The 23,872-nt window shown below is 50.2% G+C and overlaps 2 long non-coding RNA genes across 2 annotated transcripts in view; both read right to left on the reverse strand.

The window, feature by feature from the left end:
* Positions 1-950, reverse strand: part of LOC142900242 (uncharacterized) — an 11,378-nt gene extending 10,428 nt beyond the window's left edge. The window contains exon 1 of the long non-coding RNA XR_012928870.1: positions 1-950. This exon is cut by the window's left edge and continues 53 nt beyond it. This is a non-coding gene — a long non-coding RNA (uncharacterized LOC142900242).
* Positions 951-16,065: 15,115 nt separating this feature from the next.
* LOC142900220 (uncharacterized) lies at positions 16,066-23,653 on the reverse strand. Its single transcript, XR_012928866.1, has 3 exons — positions 23,576-23,653; positions 21,353-21,522; positions 16,066-16,653 (listed from the first exon to the last, which is right to left on the reverse strand). It is a non-coding gene; the product is annotated as an uncharacterized LOC142900220 (long non-coding RNA).
* Positions 23,654-23,872: the final 219 nt, after the last annotated feature.

Genomic DNA, 23,872 nt, shown 5'->3' on the forward strand with positions numbered 1-23,872 from the left:
GGTGGTGATGAGGAGGTGAAAGGTGAAAGGTCAGCCCCCCTGCCCGAGCTGGAAAGGCAGTCACGACCCGGTCAGCGGAGGTTCAGGTGTTGAGAGACGAGGAGCGAGCGGGCGGTCCGATCTCCAATCCCAGCGGAGGCTCTGATTGGTTCTGGCCCCCGTCAGTCCTGCAGGAACTTTATGGAACTTTTAGATTGGAAGATTTTTATTTTAATTTTTTTTTAAATACTCTTAATTTCCAGGCCATTACCATCACACGCTAGTCACTTACGTCCTTTTTTAATTTCACATCCTTTAAAGGCCCAGTGGGGCGGATTTAGTAGCACCTGGTGGACAGAAATCATATTGCGAGCAGCGTTAATTAAAAACTATGCTGCGCTCGAGTGAGACAATTCATTTCTGATTTTCCGTTCACCTCCAGCAAAGTTATGGCCCTGAGTGAGAGCTGAGGGAACACACACACACACACACACACACACACACACACACACACACACACACACACACACACACACACACACACACTCACTCACAGCTCATTTCCGGCAGTGAGTGGAGCCATTCAATTAATATTATTGTTCTATTTAAACTTATTGTTCCCTGAGCATCAGCACAGTCTAGGCTCTGCCCCCCGGCTCCTTCCAGTCACAGGATTGGCTGGGAAGGAAGCCGCTCATCACAGGATGTAGGTTTATTTACACACGACGCTGGCGAAATTCTACCCATGATGCTGATGGTCACCGCTAGCAGCAGAGCCGGTGGGCAGCAGGAAGAACTGCTCAAGAACATTAACGGTAATGACGACCCTGGACATGGAGGTCACATGACCTGGTTGTGTCTCCGCCTCTGGCTAAGATCATCACCATCATCCTCATCATTATCATCATCACCATCATGTCTCATCCAACCTGCAGCGGCGCCACCAAGAGCGAGTAGTTGGACTTTTTTTTCCCGTCATTTCCCCCCGCTGCCCCCTTCTGGCCGTAGTTTATATTCATAAATGTTTTGCACGGCTCCCCCCACTCGCCCCCCCCCCCATCTCCCCCTGAAGGTGCGAGTCGGCTTGTCATTACTCTCATCACCGTCTCATCACTGACATGCCTGAGGACATGAGACAGCCAGACGCGCGCACACACACACACACACACACACACACACACACACACACACACACACACACACACACACACACACACACACACACACACACACACACAGGGCAGGTTGCAGGTGCTGCCGCCAGTTGTTTTCTCTGTGTTGCTTTTCATTAACTTGTCTGCTACAAAGATCAAAGACTTTCAGCAGGACTGACAGGCAGCGAAGACAGAGGGAAGAAAAGGAGGCGAGACAGACACACACACACACTCACACACACACACTCACAGATACGACTGTGTTCTCAAGGTGTGCGATGCTGCCACTGTGTCACTGCTGGGAAACTTCCTCCGGCTGTACATGCAGGTGAGGGGGGGCGTGTGGGTGTCGCCTGGGGGGCGGCGGCTACGTACATTCTGCAGTGACACCTCGTCTCGGAGCACCTGCACCTGTTTGTTTTTTGTTTTTTATGACATCATCATCATGACTATCATCATGATGATGATCTTTGATCGTTATCACCATCATCATCACAATCACTATCATCATCATCACCATCATCATCATTGTCATCACCACCACCATCATCATCACCATCATCACTACCATCATCACAATCACTATCATCATCACCACCATCATCATTTTTATCACCATCATCATGATCATCGTCATCATGATCATCACCACCAGCACCATCATCATCATCACCACATTATCATCATCTTTATCACCATTATCATCACCACCACCATCACAATCACTATCATCATCACCGTCATCATCATCACCACCAGCACCATCCTCAGCATCATCATCACCACCAGCACCATCATCATCATCATCATCATCACCACCAGCACCATCCTCAGCATCATCACCATCATGATCATGATCATCATCACAACCATCATGATCATAATCAGCATCATCATCATCATCATCATCATCACCACCAGCACCATCATCATCATCATCACCATCATGATCATGATCATCATCACAACCATCATGATCATAATCAGCATCATCATGATCATCATCATCATCACTGTGGCACGTTTCCTACGCCACCGCTGCCGTTCTAGCTGGCAAATGCCAGGGTTTTAATGAAATGGCGCCGCTGCCGCTCTGCATAAAGTGGCGGCAGCGTCGTGTGATTCCAGCGGGAACGTCAGTCGGCTGAAAGGTCAAAGGGAAGATATTCTAATCAGGGACTCTTTACAGAGCCGCCGCTCAATAAGGTCAACCAGTGTCACAACATCTCAGACTGGAGGGACCAGTCTGAGTGTGAGTGTGTGTGTGTGTGTGTGTGTGTGTGTGTGTGTGTGTGTGTCACAGTGTGTATGTATGCGTGTGTCCACGTCCTGTGTGATCTCTGGAATGTTTGTATTTTGTCTGTTGTTTTGTTTCTTTTTCCCTCAAAACTTGAGTTTTGTTTTATTGTATTCAAAATTTCAGGGAGGAAATAAACACAAAAGACATTTAGGACACATACGCACACAAATGCACAAACACACGCACGCGGAGCGGTGCTTGACGGGCTGATCCGCCGGCCGATCGGCTGTATTGATTAGCGGGTGGAGGGTGGCGAGCGGAGCGGCAGCAGTAATTAGGGCTTTTTGGTGTGGATTAGCTGGGAGAAAAGGTCAGCGGCGCCACATCAGGGGGCGGCGACAGGAAGTGTCCCCGGCGCACGCTGATGGACATGACTGGCAGGGCGGAGTGAGTGGGGGAGGGGGAGCTGAGAGGAGAGGAGGTGGGGAGTCACTTCCTGTGTCCGTCATTCATCGGCGAAAACGCTCCAATTCGATTCTACGTGCGATTGCGATTGCAGCCAAAAATATCGCGGCTCCCGTTATGAGATGCAGAGGTCAAAGGTCAAAGAGGAGGAAGTTCCACCTCAGAGGGCCGAAAACCTTAAAGGGACCTCACTGGTCTCAGCTTCTAGGGATGACTGAACAGAGAACTCGCTGGGTATGGAGGTCTGCATGGTGTCTAGCTAGCAGATAAAAATGTGAAAAACTTTGAAATAATTACAATTAAAATGTCTTTGCTTGTAAAATGTTTTCCTTTGTTCAACAACCTCTTTTGAAGCACCATGGAAGATCTGCACACCCGAAGCTGAGTCTGGACAACTGGAAAGTAAAAAAAGGTTTCCATTTGTTTTTCCATTGAACAAACTGGCCAGCAGGTGAGTCAGTGAGTCACCTGTCACCCCCCAGATTGACTGGGCGTCGGCTCGTCAGTCCAACACTGACGAGAAACTCAGGAGGAACTTTAAAATATTTTCAGTCGAATCACTTTATTTTATTCTTTTTTTTTCCGAATGCAAAAATATCTCAACAAACATGATTTAGGAAACCGACCATTTTTGAAAACGCTCTCGAAAAAAAAACGCAGTGAAAGAAGCAGTAGGTCGCTAACAACATTAGCATCACTAGCTGCATTACAGTTTTTTGCAAAATAAAATTCTAAAATTTCGACAAAGAACAAACATAACGCTCGATTTTCACTTGAAGTCAACTGGTCCCGACTGGGGGTTGTCTGGGAGTCGTGCCAGTAAAAGTTGGCAAACGTTTTTGTCATTTAGGTTTCCTGCCTCAATATTCCAGTGCGCCCACCCAAAAGAAAATCAATAAAAAGTAAAACAGGAGGGTCGCAAATCGTTTCTGTTGTGTTTATTTTCACTTTACACATAATCCACGATGGATCCACGAACAATGTGTGTTATTATTTACTATTGTTTGTGGTTTGTTGCAGTGGAGGTTAATGGGAAGACTGCAGGCTGATCATTAGCAGCAGTAAGAAGACTGTTGCCCGACGCTGTTGTTATTGTGAGCGGCTCAGGTTGCAAGTGTGACGGCCCCTCCGTTTCCACTAGGTGTCCCTTGCCTGTTGCTGGTTTCTCTTTGTCTCTTTGCAGGATCTGGGTCACGGCGGAGGCTCCTCATCAGCCTTGTCCTCCACACCTGGGCCCAGAGTGATCTCTCCTTTTCCCCCCTGATGGACGCGGCTGCCGTTTTTTGTTTTGTTGACGCACACACAACCCACACATGCTTACACAACTGATACCGACTTCTACGTTGTTGCCGTTAGTCAATCTTACTTTTGCAAAATAAAAAATAATGCTTGGGTATGCTCGCACACCCGCCTGGTCTCCCATGTTTGTCGTGGCCTTGGAGCTTCCCTCAGTGCAGCACTTCCTGACCCCCCTACCTTCACCGTCCCCCCTCCCCCACCATGTGTTTCCAGTCATGCAGGTCGACCTGTCAGAAGAGGGGATGGAGGGGTTGGGGGAGGCACTCGCAGGTTATCTGCCAGACCAGGACAAACAGGTCTGAAGAAGTCGGAATGCCCCTTCTGCTTTTGTTTCCCTTTATCTCTTTCTGTACAAAAAAACAGAAGAAAAACTCCCTTCCCTCTGCCTCCGTCTCTCTTTCTCGCAACAAAACCACAAAAGAAAATATTTTGCTGGCTGCGACCCTGCTAGGTGTGGGAGACGAGGTCGTGTTGTGTCGAGTTGTGTTGTGATGGAGGATGGTTCTTCCTATTCTTCTTCTCCTTCTTCTTCTTCTTCTTCTTCGAGGTCGTCTTCGGCTGAGCCTGATTTATGTCGGCTGCGGTGCAACTTTGCCTCCCAGAGTCATAATTCTGGTGTCGGTCAGCATCAGCTGGTGGTTCTCCTGCAGCCGGTACTGAGTGGAACCAGCAGGAGACGTCCGGGACCAGACGTCGGCTTTGTATTATTAAAGAAAATACAATAAAACAAAATGACAGACAGCCAGTGATTTAGAAGGTGTCTGTGTTTGCAGGCTGTCAGCTCCAGTTAGACTCTCTCACACACACACACACACACACACACACACACACACACACACACACACACACACACACACACACACACACACACACACACAGTGGGCTGCAGCAAACCTAGTGGCCTTGGAGGGAAGTGAAGCTGCATCTAAACACCAGCAGAGAGGAAAACAAGGAGGAGAGAAGTGTAGGCTTTGTGTGTGTGTGCATGTGTGTTATGGTGGTTGCAGGCTGGCGTCACATGTCTTTGTCTCATCACACAACATTGGACAAAAAGTGTCGCAGAACCTGATTCCTTTGTGTGTGTGTGTGTGTGTGTGTGTGTGTGTGTGTGTCTGGCTGTCTCTGTGTTTGGGACACTGTGTGTGTGTGTGTGTGTGTGTGTGTGTGTGTGTGTGTGTGTGTGAGTGTTTGATTTGTAAATGTCAGTCCAAATGGCAGACCAAGGTTGTGGCGCTGAGGAAGCGTCCTGCCTGATGAAGGACACGCCTCACATGGCCGCCGCCGAGCCATGTGATTGGCCGAGGGCTCGGCCTCCGTCCTCGTCCCTCTCTGCTGTTTTCAGATAAATGCGGATCCTTTTTTTGTGTGTTACTGCTGCGGAGTCTGCTGCCCCTGCACAGCAGATTTTGACAGGTGACGGGTTGGTGAAGGACATGACGGCGGAGAACTGAAAGATTTGATGCATTGAAGGGCATTAAAGGTTGAAGTGATTCAAATTGAGTTGTCCCAGGTATGTGTGTGTGTACATATATATATATAAATACATATATGTAAATATATATATTGATATGTGTCTCTGTCCAGTCAGTGAAAACCCCAGAAATGAAAAAAGTCCCTCCTGAATACACAAATTTTTGTTTCACAACTTCTTCTGTGACATCACAAAGGGCACCAACACTCGCTCCCGAGGTAAGTGTCCCCCCCGCCTCCCAGCCAGGCGTTGGCTCCGCCCTCTGAGTCCTTCTTCTTTTATTTCAGTCCCATTCCAAACATGTGGAAGGGTCAACCAACAGCTTTCAAAGCAGCAGCAGCAGCCAGTTGCAAACAGAGGGCTAAATGAACACACACGCCGCCATGTGAAACCTGCCTTCTGCGCGTCCGTGGCGAGTCGGCTGAGTTCAGCGCAGGGTCGAAAGTGTCACCACATACATCATCGCCGCCGCGGCGGAACGCCAGCGAAGCGGTCGCCATGGCGACAGGCGACGAGGATCCATTGTGTGTCCTCCGAGTGCTGTGTGCTGTGTAAAGCGAGTGTGTTTGTCTGCGGACACACACACACACGTGTGTGTGTGCGTGTGTTCTCAGCTGGACGCGTCAGCAGCAGAAGTCGAGGTCGCCGAGCGGCGGTGACGATGGCGTCTGAAGCTCCGCTGAACCTGATCAGGCCGGTCGGACGCTCGCTCGCCCACTCGGCCACAGGGGTCTCTCACCGTAAAAGGGGGGGTGGGGGGGTCAGGGGTGCGAGGGAGGGGGGGGTGGTCAATCCTTCATCACGGGGGGCGAGACAAAGCTGTGTGCCCGCCCCACCAGTTTCACCGTTACAACGGGGGGGGGGGGGTTTCCCTGGCAACCAAACCGTCACAGGAATGGAGGAAGGGGGGGGGGGGGAGGACAGGAGAAGAGGGGGAGGAAGGGAGGGCGGCGGCTGTGTGGAGGCATCCACGCCGTGACCTCCGCGTGACCTCCAGGGGCCAGATTGCCAAACTGGCAACCAATTGGTTTGTTTGCCTCATCGGACAAAAAGGCAAAAAATCAGGCCGCCGCTGAATCAGAGTTACACTGCCCCCGGTGGTGTGGGAGGGCCAGGCGGACGGGAAAAAGGGGCGAAAACAAATAACAGGAGAAAATGGAAAAAAAAAAAAAGAGCGCGAGAGAGAACAAGAGCTTGTTAACGAAGAGGAAAAACGAGGCGAGGAGGCGGAGCCAGTCCCAGTGTTTCCCTAATGGGCTTAATGACATATGGAGCCCAGATTGCAGCAGAAGGCCATCGACTGGGAGCCCGCTGTCGCCCCCCTCAGGACTCGGCAAACACTGCGGTTAGGAAGCGGGGATCCGGGGACACTCGGAGCATTAATACTGGAGAAACCCCAAATCACGGTGGTGATTTAGATTTTTGTGCACGCTGCCTGTCGGTCAACCAATCAGAGCGTTTCGCTCGACGGACGCCATTTTGTGCCAATTTGCCGGCGGTACGGGACCATAGAGCGGTGGCGGCTGAAGGGGTTTGATCGCAGGCTGTAATGTGATCGCAGGCGGCGGCAGAAAGGGGAAAGATATTTGATTCCGATTGGTTTGGCGGAAGTGGGCGGAGCCTGAATAAAAGTCTATTTTTTTTCTTCCTGCTTTCATCTTTCAGAGGAAGCAGACCAAAAAAATCTGCTGTTTTGCACCAAAACTCTTTCGGTTCCTCATGTTCTCCCGGCGCTCCCCTCCTCAGACAGGATTCCAGCTTCTTCTTGTCCCGCACGTGCCACACTGCCCCCGCTGGCCAAAGGCGGGAAGTGCGCCCCTCCCCTGGCAGATGAATGATGTCAAACAGACATATTTATATTCATTTAGGAGCGAGGAGGAGGAGGAGAAGCCATCTGTAACGGCTGTGATAGGGCCCGCGATGTGTGAGCGTGCATGCATTTCAGTGTGTGTGTGTGCGTGTGTGCTTGAGAGTGTATGTGTGTGTGTGTTTGTGTGTGCGTTTGAGCGCGATCCAAGGTATCCATCGTTTGTGATGAATGAATTGTGCTTTTGTGCGAGTCGGTAACGTGTTCTCCCATTTGTGTTTGTGTCTAAATGAGTGTGTGTGTGTGTGTGTGTGTGTCTGATGACAAAATGAGTGTGTGTGTGTGTGTGTGTGTGTGAGAGCTAGCGAGCGAGGTCATTCCCCGGTCACTCGTTCAGCCGCGGTGATGGATGAGGAGGAAGAGGTGCCTGCGAAGCCGCAGAGGTTTGGGGAGAAACATTGTTTCGGGGAGGGTTAAAAATGGCCGTGTGTTGTGCCAGAGGCGGCGGGAACGTTCGCACGAACAAATGTGGCGGCGGCGGCGGCTCTCAACTTAAGTACGCGTTCATCATAGCGAGCGCGGCGGCGTAATAAACTGATGAAATATTCAAAACGAGGCTGGAAATTAGCCAGAACTCCTTCCTCTTTCTCCAGGAAGAGGCCTTGTGTTTGGTTTGGATGGCGTGTCGGGGCGGGCTGTGCCGTGTCGGGCCGGGCCGCGCTGGGCCGGTGGGGTCAAAGACATCTGGGCCCAACCAGGAAGTGTCGGGTGGCAGTTGCAGGAAGTCAGCGCAGCAAACAGGAAGGAGTTTGGACAGAGGAGGAAGCTACTGGAGCTACAGAGTCCAGCATTTAATTCCGCTTTGAATTAAAAAAAAAAAAATAATAATAATAATGTTTTTTGGTCGAAAAGTTTGTGTTTGAGAGTTTATTAATGCGTGCGGTTGGTTTTGACGGAGGTCAGATGTGTTTGGAGGGACTGCTGAGGATGAGAAGCGTGCGTGCGTGCGTGCGTGCGTGTGAGTGTGCGCCCGGTCGGGATCGATGTCGGCACCTCGTCCTAAATTATTCATCCTGTCAGCCGTCCTGTCGGCCATCGCCGTGGAAACCGCTGAGCAGGAGGTTTCTCCTCATCCCAGCGGGTTCACCTCCTCATCCCCTCACTTCCTCTCCCTCCTCCTCCTCCTCCACCTCCACCCTCACACCCTTCCTCCCCTCCCTCATTATCTCTCCCCCGATTTGTGCGTTTGCGCCGCCTCCACCTCCACAAACTGCTGCTCTCCAGTAGATCCGTCTTCCTCACGGCTCCTCAGGTCCTCCTCATCCATCCAGCTTCCATCCGAGTGCCGTCCCTCCACTTCCTGTTTCTGGGAAGCTCTAGCTGCGTTTCCATTGTAGTCTTTTGCAAAATAAAAGCGATATTTCTACAATTAAGACAATAAGTCAATTGCGATTTGCAAGCGTTTCCACTGAATGGTGTGAAGCGCATGAGCCATAATTCTCGTAAAATCTCGTCCCGCGCGATTCACCAGAATTATGTTTGGTTTTGTTTGTTTTACGTATGTTTGCTGTCAAGAACGGCTGTTAAATTTTTCTTTTTGATTACTTGTCAAAAAAAATATTACGTCTCCTCCTCTGTCCAAACATAACGCTCAATTTTCACATTGAGTGAACTGGTCACGTGACCCCCGTACGTCACGTCCGATGATGCGTAAATGCGAAAAAAGTGTTTCCATGACACTTTTGCGATATACGTCTATATCGATATGTCTGAAAAACCACATCATGAGATCGTCAAAACCCCTTAGCCATATTGGAGAGGTTTTTCAAAATTGTAGGCGTTTCCATTACCAGTTTTTTTTATTGCCATATTTAGGTTTTGGATAATGGAAACGCAGCTTCTGTGGCGTTCCGACACACTCAGTCCAGCTGCAGTCGGAGCTCCGACGGCCTTCAGGAGGACAGACATGAATATGTGTTATTCACCCTCACGTGTACGTGCGTGCGCATGCGCGCGTGTGTATGTGTGTGTGTGTGTGTGTGTGTGTGTGTGTGTGTGTGTGTGTGTGTGTGTGTGTGTGTGAGCGAGACAGAGTGTGCGTGCGAGCGTCACTGATTGTGACACGGCTCATTCATCACGGCTGCAGTCTGCCTGATGACCAGCGGAGGGCCGCTGTGATTAATCATGGGATCCAGCTTCCTGGCCTGAGTGGTGTCACCCGGCAACAGAGCATCTGTAGTGGAGCAGCCCCGACTCACCCTCTCACCTCACCCACACCTGCCTACACACAACTACAACCACACACACCCACACACACACCCACACACATGCACACTTCCCCCCCCCCAACGGCAAACTGAAGCTAATTTGACCTGATAAAAACGGAGAGATTTCTGACCTGAATCTTCTCCTCAGAGCTGCCGCCTTCTTCTTCTTCATCATCATCATCATCATCACCTCACTCAGCTCTTTCAGGGTGTGTTCACACTCTGCACTTGGATCCAGATCTGGATCAGGTCGACCCCAAAGTGTGTGAACGTGCTGGGAAGCCTGACGATGTGTCTGTGAGAAAATTGATAAAAATCTGGGAAAAATTAAAGTGGTGTCGCCTTTACAATTTCGAGTCACATTGCTTGCGTGACAGAGACCAATCAGAAGTCTGGAAAACAGGCTTTCGAACGGGAGAAAACACTTGTGACTCTGAAAAATGAAAAAAAAGAAACAAACACAAATTTGATGCTGAGGTGAAGATAAAAAGTGAGGGAACCAACTTCTGTCAACCTGCTTTATATTTGAACCAGGGATAACAAAACAAAGCAGGAGGAGAGAGCGAGATAGCAGAGAGCTCTGTGTGTGTATGTGTGAGAGTGTGTGTGTGCACTCCCGCTCCCCTGGCACTCACCTCCACACGGTATCAGGATGAGGGATGGCCCTGCCAGCCGTCAGCCACGGCCTGGACCGGCCCGGCACCAGGATTCCCTGCTGGAGCCATTAGTCTGGGCATTAAACACCATTAGAGCCAACACACACACACACACACACACACACACACACACACACACACACACACACACACACACACACACACACACACACACACACACACACACACACACAGAGTGCCAGAGCAGCACCAGGGGAAGCAGGATGTGAGGTGGAGGTGGCGAGAAAATCCACTTTTCCTCTCTGTGTCCTGGCTCCGCCCACTTTCGCCTTCGCTAATGCATAATTAATTAACAACGACGAAAGAAATTCATTTCCTGGGCGGGGGGGGCGGGGGGAGGGAGTGGGGGGTGGGGGAGGTTTCTGCTCACTGGCTCCCAGACCAGTTTCTGAAATCTGTGTTTCGTTTAATTTGTGTGTGTGTGTGTGTGTGTGTGTGTGTTACCTGTTTCATTATGGATGTGCGACGCCGAGCTCAGCCCCCCCTGGCGGTCCAGCTGTAACTGGGTTACTGACAACCAGGACAATGTGACACCTGCAGCTCTCAGCTGCTGCTGCTGACATGGCCGGGAGTCAGCTGGAGCTCTGTCATCTGGACCAGTCTGAACCAGACCAGACCAGGCCAGACCAGTCTGGACCAGACTAGACACGTCTGAACCAGAAAAGACCAGTCTGGACCAGTCTGGATGAATCAGGACCATATCAGTTTGGACCACTCTGGAGCAGGCTGGACCTCTGAGAAGAAAACAACCAGTGAAAACCGCCGGCAGAGAACACTTTACCATCGACCAGTTTAGCCAACAAGCTGGTGCAAGTGATGTCATGTAGTGGGAGGAGTCAAACTGTTGTCAGTCAGCCAGTCAGCAGCTGCTGCTGAGAAAAAATAACCTTCATTGCTGTCAGTTCCCTGGTCTTCTTCTACTGAGGAAATTGTAGTCCAGCAGAGTTAGCAACAGAGTTAACAGTAGCTCAGCTATCAGTCTCTTCCTGGAGGAGGGGGGCGGGGGGGGGGGTAACAAGGTTTCTCCTTCTTGTTTCTGCGTCGTGACTAGAAAGAAGGACCCTGATTGGTGACAAGAAAAGAGAAAACAAAATCACTCCAGATGAGGTCAGAGATTTTCAAGATGGATGTCACCACTTCCAACCAAGGCTAAAACCCTCCTCCTCTGCCTCCTATTCCTCTCAACAGAACAAACTCAGGGATTAAAGTGATGACATCATCATCATCACTACCCCCCTCAAAAAAACATCTTTGCGCTGTCACACTGAATTTCCGGCCGCAGGCATCGGAGGAGCCGTCTCTCTCTCTCTCTCTCTCTCACTCTCTCTCTCTGCAGGTGGCGGCAGTGGTCGAGGCGGCAGCGGCGGCGGACCGTGCTAAGCGGCGCGACGCCATCGGAAGCTAATAAATCATCGGCGGCTTTTTACTTCAGATTTATTCGGACCGTAATGAAGAAGCGACGGGACCCCGGGGCCCAAACCGACGGCGACACGGTGACACTGATGAATGGCTGAAGGTTGGAGCTCTGACTGTCAGGCTGTGACGGGGGCCTGTGTGTGTGTGTGTGTGTGTGTGTGTGTGTGTGTGTGTGTGTGTGTGTGTGTGTGTGTGATGACTCGTACCTGGAGGAAACGTCGGATCACAAAACACGAAATCTTATCACACCTCTAATTATCAGTCGCTGCTTTCATCGTCCCGCGTCGCTGCGTGTTTGATTCACGCGAATCAAATCCAGGGGGTCGTGTGAGTCATGCGAGTCGTCTGAGTGGTCCCTGCTGCCACTCGGTGAGTCCACACGACTCACCTGAGCCTTGACGACGCCTCTGGAACGTTGAACACTAATGTGGTTTGGTTCCCTGCGTGCGACGCTGCTAGTAGAAAAAACATTATCCGGAGCTGTTTTCCGTGTCAGGCAGTCGCCCCCATCGAGAGGAACAACTTCAAAAAACAAGAGTGAGTCGTTTGAGTCGTTTGAGTGTGTCCTTCACCTGCTATCGTCACCATTAGCGATGAACGGAAAGGTTTCTCCTGCAGCCTGAAGTTGAGAAAAAACCTGAAGCACCACAGAGCGGCGACGGGAATCTTCGTCTTCTTCACGAGCCTGCTGATTTATCTGTTTATTGATGTATATATTCGCTTCATCTATTTTTATTTGTTAAATTTAAGGTAAATCTGTATTTCTTGTGCTTCTTCTTCTTTGTCATTTGTCACTGACACACTAGGACAAAATAGTCGCCTCAAAATTTCAGTCAAGTCAAGACAAGGGAGGGAAAAAACAGGAACTGTGAAACTGAAAACGCATTTGCATTAGCATTAGCATTAGCTTTAGCACCGCTGCTAATGAGGCAAAGAAGACTGGACCTGATCCAGCTGCGGTTCTAATCATCTACAAGAGCTTTTTTTTTTTGTAAATGACAGCTGAATTAACTTTAAACACAAATGTGTCGCACAAATTGCCCGACAAAAATGGAAAAAAATATATTCATTTCAGAAGTGCCCTGAAGCTCACTGTAAGTTTCTGTCGTCCATTGACCAAATTTTACCAATTTTCAAAGTTTGCATAGAGAAAAAAAAAAACACATTTGCATGAATTCTTCTTCTTCTTCTTCTGCTGCTGCTGTGTCAGTTCCCCATGGCGACCACCAGGTGGTGAACTGAAAAAACGTTTCGGGTTTGTCGATTGGTGCTCACCAATGTTTTGATTCAATGTGTGGCTAACCGATAATTCAACGGCGCAAAAGTTGGCTCAGCCAACACAAACAGATTCTGCAGTGCTTTCACACACACACACACACACACACTCGCATGCGCACACACACACACTGCTGCCCTCCATCACTCGTCTGTCTGTCTAATTGCTGTTCGCTGAGAGCTGTCGTGGAACAACAGATAACAGACTCCTCCTCCTCCTCCTCGGTGGTCAGCTGACATCACCGATGCCCCTCCATCTTCATCACCTTCTCTCTCTCTCGCTCTCTCTCTCTCTCTTGCTCGCTCGCCCCCGCCCGCCAGCCCGTCGCTCACCGGAGGCTCAAATCTTTCCGGATCTCAATCTTTTATCCTGCCGCCTTTTAATTCCCGCTTCCTGCCTCCGTCCTCCCCGGGACTAAATAAAGACTTCTGATCTATTTATCATATTTGGTGGTGGCAACATATTAGGGTCACACACACACACACACACACACACACACACACACACACACACACACACACACACACACAGTTAATTAGAGCCGCAGGCCGCTCTCTCTGCTAACGAACCTGAGGGTAATTAAAGAGCCCCGGGATGTGTGCGTGTGTGTGTGTGTGTGTGTGTGTGCATGTGCATGTGTGTGTGCGTGTGAGCTCCTTCTAATTAAGCCCCAGCGAGCTGATTTAGCTAATTAGCTAAAAGCTGGACGCCGGCGGTGGGACACCAGAAGCATTCCAGCTCCTCCGCCGCCACAACAACACAGGAAGTCGCTGCGTTCCTACCCCGTCCCCAGCAACACTCTTCACTTCCTGGGACATTAATCACCGGAGTTACAGCCGTCACCGCGGCAACGGGGACGGATTGGGGGGAGGGGGGTGGCGAGAGGGGAGGGGCCACGGCGGGAGGCTGGGAGGTGAGGGCCGCTGCTGTACCGGCGGTGGGACGAGGAGACCAATTTGAAGGTTTACACCGTCGCACAAACAGTATCTCACAACAGCTGATGTACACAAATGTATACATACACACACACACACGTACGTGCACGCACACACACGGAGCCTCGTTGTCCAAGAAAGTGCTCCAAGAAGGTGTTTTGTAGTTTCCATTGGTATTTTTGGGGGGAGCGAAAAAAGAAAATGTGCATCAAGTCGCAACAAAGTCATTTTAGGTCTGTGGGCGGAGCCAGATTCAGACAGACAGACAGACAGACAGACCATGTAAAAGCGATTCAGAGAGAATCTTTTCCAGATGGATGCGAGAAGATTCAGACTGGCAGCATCACAGATCCAGAAGATGCAGCACTAACAGAGAGGAGGTGACAGTGCAGCCACTGAGTGCAACACCATGAACTGAGTCCAGCCGCTGGCAGTAAGATCAGAAATCAGTTTTCTGGAGGTCAGCAGGCCTTCGCCAGCAGGACTGAGTGACTGAGCCAAGGCTGACCCGAGCTCTGAAGAATCTGACCATCAGTAACATAACAGTCATCCACTCTCCACTGTTTGTCCATGACAAGATATGAAATGATGAGGGTTTTTTTCTCCCAGGGCTGGTGGTGGAATCAGCTCTCCTCAGTCATCAGCCTGAGGAACTGAGGGGCCATGTGACAGGAAGTGAATCAGAGTCCTGCAGGAAATCAACTGAACTTCCCAGACATCCTCGTCTCATTAGTCTCCCTCCTCCTCCTCCCCCCTCATCGTCCTCCTGCTCCTCCTCCACCTCGTGCTCTTCCTCCTCCTGCTCCTCATCCGCCTCTCCCTCCTCCACCTCCTCCTCTACCTCCTCCTCCTTCTCTTCAACCTCCTGCTCCTCCACCCCCTTTTCCTCCTCCTCTTCCTCCTCCTCCCCCTCCTCCTCCAATCAGTCATGATGTGCGGTGACAACTTGCGTTAGTGGAGCAGGGAGACGACGAGGCGGCGATGGAGGGACGAGGAGGGAGGATTCAGTCGTGGACGTTCCTGCGAGGTTTTGCTTGTTTGTTTGTTTGTTTGTTTCGGCGCTCGCTGTGATTTGTGACCAGATGTGATCAGAGTGTGGAGAGGAGGGGTGAGGGTGTTAGGGGGAAGAGGGGGAAGGGGACGGAGAGTGGAGGGGAGTCTTGTTGGTTATTAAGAGATTAAATCGCCGCCTCTGACAACCTCGTCAGGATGGAGGACGCTGATTTGACTGGTTCCCTCCTGGAAGCGCTCTCTCACACACACACACACACACACACACACACACACACACACACACACACACACACACACACACACACACATCAGATCAAACTCTTCATCTTAAACCTACTTTGAGGAAGGAAGCTTTGGATGGTAAAGATGTACAATTAACCACCCAGTGTGTGTGTGTGTGTGTGTGTGTGTGCATGTGTGTGTGTGTGTCTGTGCATGTGTGTCGGCAGCGACTCAGCAGCTCAGACCGTCGACTCCTCTTTTTTTTCCATCTCTCTGGAAGATGAACGAGGGACGTTTTTCCTCGTCCTCCCATCCCTCCAGTGGAGGAGCGCTGTGTGTGTGTGTGTGTGTGTGTGTGTGTGTGTGTGTGTGTGTGTGTGTGGTGGGGGAGGAGGGGCTGACCCAGTATTACCGTGACATTATGGGGCCACTTAACACCCTGCTAAAATAAGCCCCGCCCCCTCCTCCTCCCCCAGCAGCACCCCCCCCAGTGAAGGAGACGTGTGACAGAACGAGGTTACAGCCGCCGCAAATTAATCAAACAAACAAACGAGAAGAAATTTAGACTCTGGCCTGTAGGCTCCGCCCCCTTCCTGTCTCTCCTGGCTCCGCCCCCTTGCTGTGTCTCTCCTGGCTCCGCCCCTCCACCGAGCCTGGATTCATCTCTTCCTCTCCTACTTCCCGTTTGTCCCGATGCAGGTGCTGCACACTGCGGTCGGTTGCCGACAGTCAGTTGATCAGTGACTCAGTGAGTCTTCAGTTCACTACAGGCTATTTCTTTTTTTTTTGCACGTCGTTTTCCTCCATAACTCAAAAACCAAATGCTGCAAGGAGGCCTCCAGAGTGACACAGCAGTTCACTCCAGTTTTCAAAGAATGGTGGAGGTCAAACAGAAACGATTCACCGATTCAGATTCAGAAGCAATTCAGAGAGACCTGCTGCTGCTGCTGCTGCTGCTGCTCCACAACGCTGTAAAATGCTGCTTATTTTCAGTCTGTGCTACAATATGGACTCACAAATGGATCTCTGACACGTGAGCAACATCTGTGTGGGTGGAGTCACAGCAGCCAGTTGGCAGAGGGGGCGGGACTTTGGTGACAGAGGAAGGATTTTGGGGCAGTTGAGGGAGGAGAGAGAGACACTGTGCAGTCCAGCAGGACGACAAGTTTGAAGTTGAGCGAGTGTGTGTGTGTGTGTGTGTGTGTGTGTGTGTGTGTGTGTGTGTGTGTGTGTGTGTGTGTGTGTGTGTGAATACTTTGTGACATAACTTTTCCTTCATCGAACATGTCCAGAGTGATGACGACGTCGCGTTACGGCACATTTTACCTTCGACCACCAGGCTGTGCTCTACTGCACCTCTCTCTCTTGCTCTCTCTCTCTCTCTCTGGTTCAAGTTCTGGTTCTGGTTCTGGCTCCATCCAGACGTTTCCACTGCAACACAACAAGCAGAGAGAGAAAAAAATGACTTTAGATTTTTTTCATATTTGAATGAATTCACACAGACAAACACTGTTAATTTTCCCTTCTCATAAGGAACCGCAGTCGTGTCATGTTCGACCAACAGCGACAGCGGGTTGCCGCGGCGACACCTCTGATCTGCTGCAAACATCCTGATTCATCAGGATGACAACGGCGTCACGTTGATCCGTAATGAGGCTGGGGAGGAGGCGAGAGGAAGGAAGGATGAATCATCATCATCATTATACAGTGCAAAATGTGGCTTGATTTATCATTTTTATATTGCTAAAAGATGAACATACTGCCCATAAATACATGAATAAAAGTGTATAATCGCAGGACAATAAAAGTGTTATAAAAGGTTTTCCTACCCTTAGAACGATTCTTACCTGAAATGCCGGGTTTCCTTTAAACATCGTTTCAATTTTTAGTTGCATAAAGAATTTTTATTTCAGACACTGGACCTTTATAAAGTGAGACAAGAGGGGTTTTTTTTCTGACGTGGCCAGCAGGACGGTGGTTTTGAGGTTCCTCCCACTGTGGTTCCTCCAGACCGTCTGGTCCCAGTGTGCTGGTTCACATCTCCTTCTGGGGAGTTTTTCTCAAACGGCAATAAAACACGAGTGATTAAACGTCCTAATGAAGAGTTACGGTCGGTGTGTGAGAGCGGCACATTAATTCTCCTTCATCCACATCGTCTGTTCCGTCTGGCGGTCGAGTGCAGCTCTGCTGTCAGGACCTTCCAGAAGAAACACAGAGGAGTTTCAGGAGTTGGCACCATCCCTTTTTTTCCCGACGTCATCACTGGCAGCAGCTTCCAGCCGCGGAAAGATTTCACACCAGTGACATCATGAGTGTGAATTCCATGGCCCGCAAAGGTCCAGCTGTGGGTTTGTAACTCAGCCATGACCGCCTCCATCCACCCGATCATCCATCCATTTACTCATTCCTCCATCCATCCATCATTTCATCACCTCCTCCGTCGCTGGGGAAACCCGCAAACATCTCGCAAAACTTGTCATGAGAACTTCACTTCCTTCAGCTTCTCCAGTTCCTTCAGTTCCTCCAGTTCCTTCAGCTTCTCCAGTTCCTTCAGTTTCTCCAGTTCCTTCAGTTTCTTCAGTTTCTCCAGTTCCTTCAGTGTCTCCAGTTCCTCCACTTCCTCCAGTTCTTGGTCTCAAATTGGAACAAAGCTTGACTTCTGAGTGTCAATCATAACCGACTGAAGGTAATGATTCTGGTCTTCAAAGCTGCTGAGTCGCTGCAGTTGTCTGTACTTTCTAACTCAGCACAGGTTCCTGACTCCTCCCCTTTTACTGATCACATTTCAGAGCACTGCGACCAATATGACTGCATCTTTGGTTCCCAGTTGGTACCTTTGACCCGGTAGATATTTTTTATTTTCCTGCAAATCTCCCTGCAAATAAACCCAGCAGCCATGTGATTCGAACAGACCTCTTTTCAGTCAAAACCAATGAAAATAAAACAAAGAGTGTCTGAGGCTCCGATGCGAAGAGGATGAAGTTCAGCCTTGGTTTGTGGATCTCCTGCTTTATGATTTTTCCACCAATCACAACCTCCTACGATGACGAGTGATTAAACTGATCTGAACGGCTCAGATGAATCATCCAGCGTCTGTGAGGGCGACAGACTGAGTCTGTGAGTCTGCGAGCATGCACGTGTGTGTGTGTGTGTGTGTGCGTGCGCGTGCGTGTTTGAAGAAGTGCTTGCGTGTGCATGCGCAGGACATCCTATCGAGGGGTTAGTGAGCATCCGTCAGTTTAAGCGGCGGCCGAAGATCCTCAGCGACTCCTCGCTGATCGATGCTCATAAACATTTCATGTCATAATCGGCGGTCCGGAGCGACGCGACACAACAACACAACACGACGCACACACAGCCAACACCTCAGCACTCAGTGCGTCCGACTGGGGGCACGGACACACACACACACACACACACACACACACACACACACACACACACACACACACACACACACACACACACAGACACAGAAAGAAGTTGACTGCGGTAGTGTGTGCGGAAACACAAGCTGTTTAACAAACACACACACACACACATTCACAACACGACACAGCTTAAACGCTCAATGTGTGTGCGTGCGTGTGTGGGTGTTGTAGGTCTGTCTAGTGGGGGTAGGGGCTGTGGGGGGGGGGGAGGGGGGGTATTATCGTGGGAGGGCTTTACAAAGTAAGCCAATTTATACAAGGTATCCCGGCTCGAATTAGCGGCTAATGACTCTATTAGCTTTCATTTTTGCGCCGGGGAGATTTGGCCGCATAAATTAGGCGCCGATCATCGGCAAAGTGTCACGGCCGCGCGACACTTTGTAAATACGCCAGCCGGCCGCTGTCAGCCGCACCCGCCGCTGATATAGACGTCTCTGCAGACTTTGTCGGCGGCGCCAAGCGACTCGTGCCACTCAGCCGCTGACGGAGGGAGGGGGTGGGGGGGAGCCTCCTGAGGGTGAGGGGGGGATGGGGAGGGGGGAGGGAGCGCCGCCGCCACCGCCGTCCCTGAAAAGGTCAACTTGACACGGGCGCGGCCCATCGAGCCGCCCCCCTGACGGCCCTGCTGATAAAAATCAGATAAACTTAAGACCACTGATCGATCCGAGCTGCAGAGACGAGGACAATGTTGGCAGAGCCTCCTCTTCATCCTCCTCCTCCTTCTCATTCTCCTCCTTTTTATCCACCTCTCTTCCTCTTCATCCTCTTTATCCACTTCCACCTCCTCATCTATCTCCTCCTGCTCCTCCTCCTCTTCATTCTCCTCTTCTATATCCTCCTTCTCCCCCCACTCTTTATCCTCCTCGTCTTCTTCCTTCTCCTCCTACTCTTCATTCTCCTCCTTTTTATCCTCTTCTACTTCTCCCTCTCCTGTTTATCCACCTCCTCCTCCCCCTCTTCTTTATCCATCTCCTCTTCCTCTTCACCCACCTCCACCTTCTCCTCCTCCTCCTCCTTACCATCCTTCTCCTCTTCTGCACACAATTACACTCTTGCAAATTTGAATACCAAGGATGGAGAGGGAGGGAAGTGAGAAGGCAGAGACGAGCTGAGGGAGGAGGGCTGGAATTCTGGTTCAGCACCAAAGAAGGAGGAAGAGGAGGAGGCAAGGAGATATAGGAGGTGAGGAGGGGAGGAGAGAAGAGGAATGAAGAGGAGGGTGGAGAAGCTATTAAGATGTGACTAGATGAGGAGAGGAGAAAAAGAGAGGAGTGGATGGGAGGAGGGGAGGACGGAGTAAAGGCGGAGGAGGTGGAGGTGATGCTATTAAGAGGTGACTGGAGGAGGAGGAGGAATAGGAGGAGGAGGAGGACTCGCTTGCTCGGTGGAGATTAATCGCAGAAATTTGCGCAGAGACAAGGAAATTTCATTAACTATAAGAGCACTTGTTAGAGCTAAATGCTCTGGGAGGGGGGGAGGGGGAGGTGGGGGAGGCAGGGTTGAGACAGGCTGGATCTCTGAAGAGGGGGACGGGGAGGAAGATAAATATGTAGCTTTTATCATTAACCATTTTTTATCCCCCTAAAGAGGTGCAGATGCTCCTGCGTCCTCCTCCAATCACCACGCAGCAGCATCACTGAGCCTCCAGTCCCTCACAACACCATCATCATCATCATCATCACCATCACATCACAATCATCATCTTCATCACATCATCATCAAACCATTATCTGACCAGGCTCCAGTCACAATGTTTTTTTGTTTTTTTTTTAGCTCTTACTATTGCCCAACCAATCACCTTCCTCCCTCATGGAGGCTAAGAAAACAAGGAGGACCTCAGATCAGTCTGGAGGAACAAGAAGGAAGATCAGTAGAAGAGCAGCAGAAACTGAAGGTTTTACCCAACTGCTGGCTGACTCTAGTTTGACTCTGCCCACCATGAGGTCATCAAGCGTCGGCGTCGCCCTCCTGCACCAAAAGGACGCCTCGAAGCTGTTGTGAACTCACTCAGATGATCAAATGCTCCTCCACTACCGTCAGATCTCAGAACTGCAGCCTCTTTTTCCGCCCAGACGCTGTGAAATAAACCCGACAGTTTTGGGGGGGAAACGTTACGTTCTGCAGGTCACGTGACCGGAGCGGCCGGCTGGTCTGTCTGCTGCCCTCTGCTCTTCACTCACTTCCTCCTGCCATCACCACACACACACACACACACACACACACACACACACACACACACACACACACACACACACACACACACACACAAAGCTGGTCCAGGTCTCCCTGAGGAAGAGGCTCCGATAAGGGGGGACAGGAGTGTGACGGGAGAGCAGGAGAGGCCCACGACTGGAGATAAGGTGTGTGTCGTGTACCTGTGTGTGTGTGCGAGGGAGAGCGAGAGAAAGAGAGAGAGGCCCACCACCATCAGGTTGTAAGTGGGACTGATGAGGGCAACTAACCCCTGTTATCAGCTCCGTCTGTGTCAGCCCTATGGCCAGTGTGTGTGTGTGTGTGTGTGTGTGTGTGTATGTGTCTAAAGGGCACTAGTTGTCTGCTGAGCAGGAAGTGCAGTCTGGGTCAGACTGGTGACACACACAACCCAGAGCGTTGTGTGTGTGTGTGTGTGTGTGTGCGTGCGTGCGCGCGCGCATATTAAATAATGATTTCTTCATTTAACGCGTTAAAAACTCACTCACACGAATGAAAGAAGCAGCAGATGAAGATGCACGGAGTGTCGGAGCCCAGTGTTGGTCTCTGCTGCTCACTAGTGGCGAAAAGGGGGGAACTGCAGGAGCCTGAAGAAGCGGGATAAGGACCCCGTGATGACTGAAGGTGGAGGATCCAGAGGGGACGGAGGATAAACTGGCTGGAAGAAAGCGGGAAAGAGAATCATTTCACTTTACTTCCTCTTCACCTCCTTACTTCCTTCTGCCGCTTGTTTTTGTTTACCCTGATTTAAAATATATTTATCTCAGCAGGAAGAAACAATAATTATGATAAAAACCAAACCCTCTTAGCCTTTGTGTATTCTTTTTCGAATTTCCCCGGAGAATTTTAATTGGTTTCTATAACGACAGGTTCATTCTAACAAGATGATTTTTTTGAGAATCTATAAGTAAATGCATTTTCAAATTCAACTTGTGAACTTTTGTATGCGCACATCACAGGTATGTATATATACATACCGAGAATATTCAGTGTGAGTGGCAGGAGGATTCATGTGGACCTGGGCAGAAGGTTAAGTGATGCTAATAATAATAAACGACCTGCTGGTCGTCCGTCGCTCCTGTTTATTGTAGACGTGCTTCTTTAAGCCCCTCCCCACTCACCTCCCTCCACCACCTCCTCCTCCAGCAATAAGACAACATCTACCTCCAACCAAATGGGACCAGACAGCGGCACGAGCCAAGTCACAGCCGCACTGGTGAACTCTTCACCCGCGCGCGTTTCCCGAGAGCGCGCAGAGGAGCAAGAGGAGGAGGCGGCGGAGGAGGATTCAAGTGCAACCAACAGCAGGCGGGCAGGCATGCAGCCAGGCAGGCGAGGGATTAGTCATTCAAGTCTGCCATCTAGCGGCGAGAGGAGGCAGCGTCACTGTGAGGAAACGTTCTGATCGTGTCCTCCTTTGCAGGCCCTTTAAAAGATTCTCGTCCACAAATTCAGTTCTACGAGCGTTTTTATTGGTTGAATGAAAGTGTGCCGGACGTTTGAGGTGAGGATTTTTATTATTTTATTTTATTTTTTAATTATATTCAGTTGCAAGGTGACATATTGTTACGTATGCAGACTTAGCAAGTTAAAAGAAAAGAAAAAAGTAAAATAAAAAAATGTCTGTGTGTGAGAGTGTGAGAGGACAACCCAGCGAGATCTGCTGCTGGTGTGTGTGTGTGTGTGTGTGTGTGTGCACGCAGCGGCGTGAGGGAGCTGCAGCAGGAACTGGAACATTTTATTAGCTCTGCTTTATGGCTCTCACTCAGGACTCATATCCTGACTTTAACAGGGCCCAGGGTAAAATGTTTGGCGTGTGTGAGTGTGAGTGTGTGCCTGCGTGCGTGCGTGTAAATATTGCCTCTTATTGCAGGTTGCAAATGTAGGCCAAGGCCACATTATATTGGAGTTTGACAGATTAAGACCTTGATATGATGAGAAATACGAGGCAACGGTTCCTTTTTATTTTTTAAAATAATAAAAGCCATCCCGGCGTTTTCCCACACATCCAAACTCTGAGTCCCTGAGAACCACATGATTTAAAGCAGGGAAACAAGGCAGTGAGCCGTCATCACCGCTGCATTAGAGACCGAAAGTATTTGACAGGAGTATTTTTTTTCTCCTCTTCCTCCTCGTCCTTCTTCTCTCCCTTTGACCTCGGCTGAAAATCTCAATATTTACAGCTCTGGTGGGATGGCGTTTCCTCTGCGGAGGAGCGTTGCTGCGGGATGATCGACTTACAGTTTGTTTACAACTCAGGCAAACTGAAACTCCCTCCTCGTCTGGACCTAAATATGTCTGAGAACGAGTGCAAACACTCTGACATGGATTTTTGTTTTTTGTTTTGGTAAGGAGGAGAGGGAGGGCGGGGGATGAGTGTGGGGAGGATGAGTGGGTGGGTGGTTTAGTGCTCTTTAATTGTCGTCTCTTATCTCCCAGTCCCTCCACTGGAGGGGGCTGCACTCTGCCAGCTCCTCCTCCTGTACTTGTACTTGTATGGACTTCTATATACGTCTACACTGCCTGTGTGTTCTGCAAATAATAGATTTGTGCCAAGTGCATTCAAAGTGCAGAGAGACTTAACACCTCATGCCCACTGCTGGTTTCCAGGAAAGCATCGGAAATCATGACGACTGGAAAGTTTTTAGATTCTGTCACAGCAAAACTTACAAGAAAAGAACCGCAACTTAAAAAAAAAAAGAGGCACCAACCTCCCACGTTTGAAGCATCAACACGTGACCATGTTGCTGCGGCTGTCCGCCGTCTCGGAGTTTACTACAACACACACACACACAGCGACTGTTCACCTGCAGAGGAAACACAAAAGCTCACAATCACAAAATAATTTTCAGCGGCAGAAACACCCAGAGAGCCGAGCAGCAGCTGAAGGAGGCCAAGGAAGCAGCAGCAGCAGCAGCAGCAGCAGCAGCAGCAGCAGCAGCAGCAGCAGCAGCAGCAGCAGCAGCAGCAGCAGCAGCAGTAGTAGTGCCGCAATGACACCTGTAGGT

This window comes from Nelusetta ayraudi, unplaced genomic scaffold, assembly GCF_046127955.1.
Source record: "Nelusetta ayraudi isolate G7.1 ecotype Tasmania unplaced genomic scaffold, CSIRO-AGI_Nayr_v1 ptg000079l, whole genome shotgun sequence".
In the NCBI taxonomy this organism is placed as follows: Eukaryota; Metazoa; Chordata; class Actinopteri; order Tetraodontiformes; family Monacanthidae; genus Nelusetta; species Nelusetta ayraudi.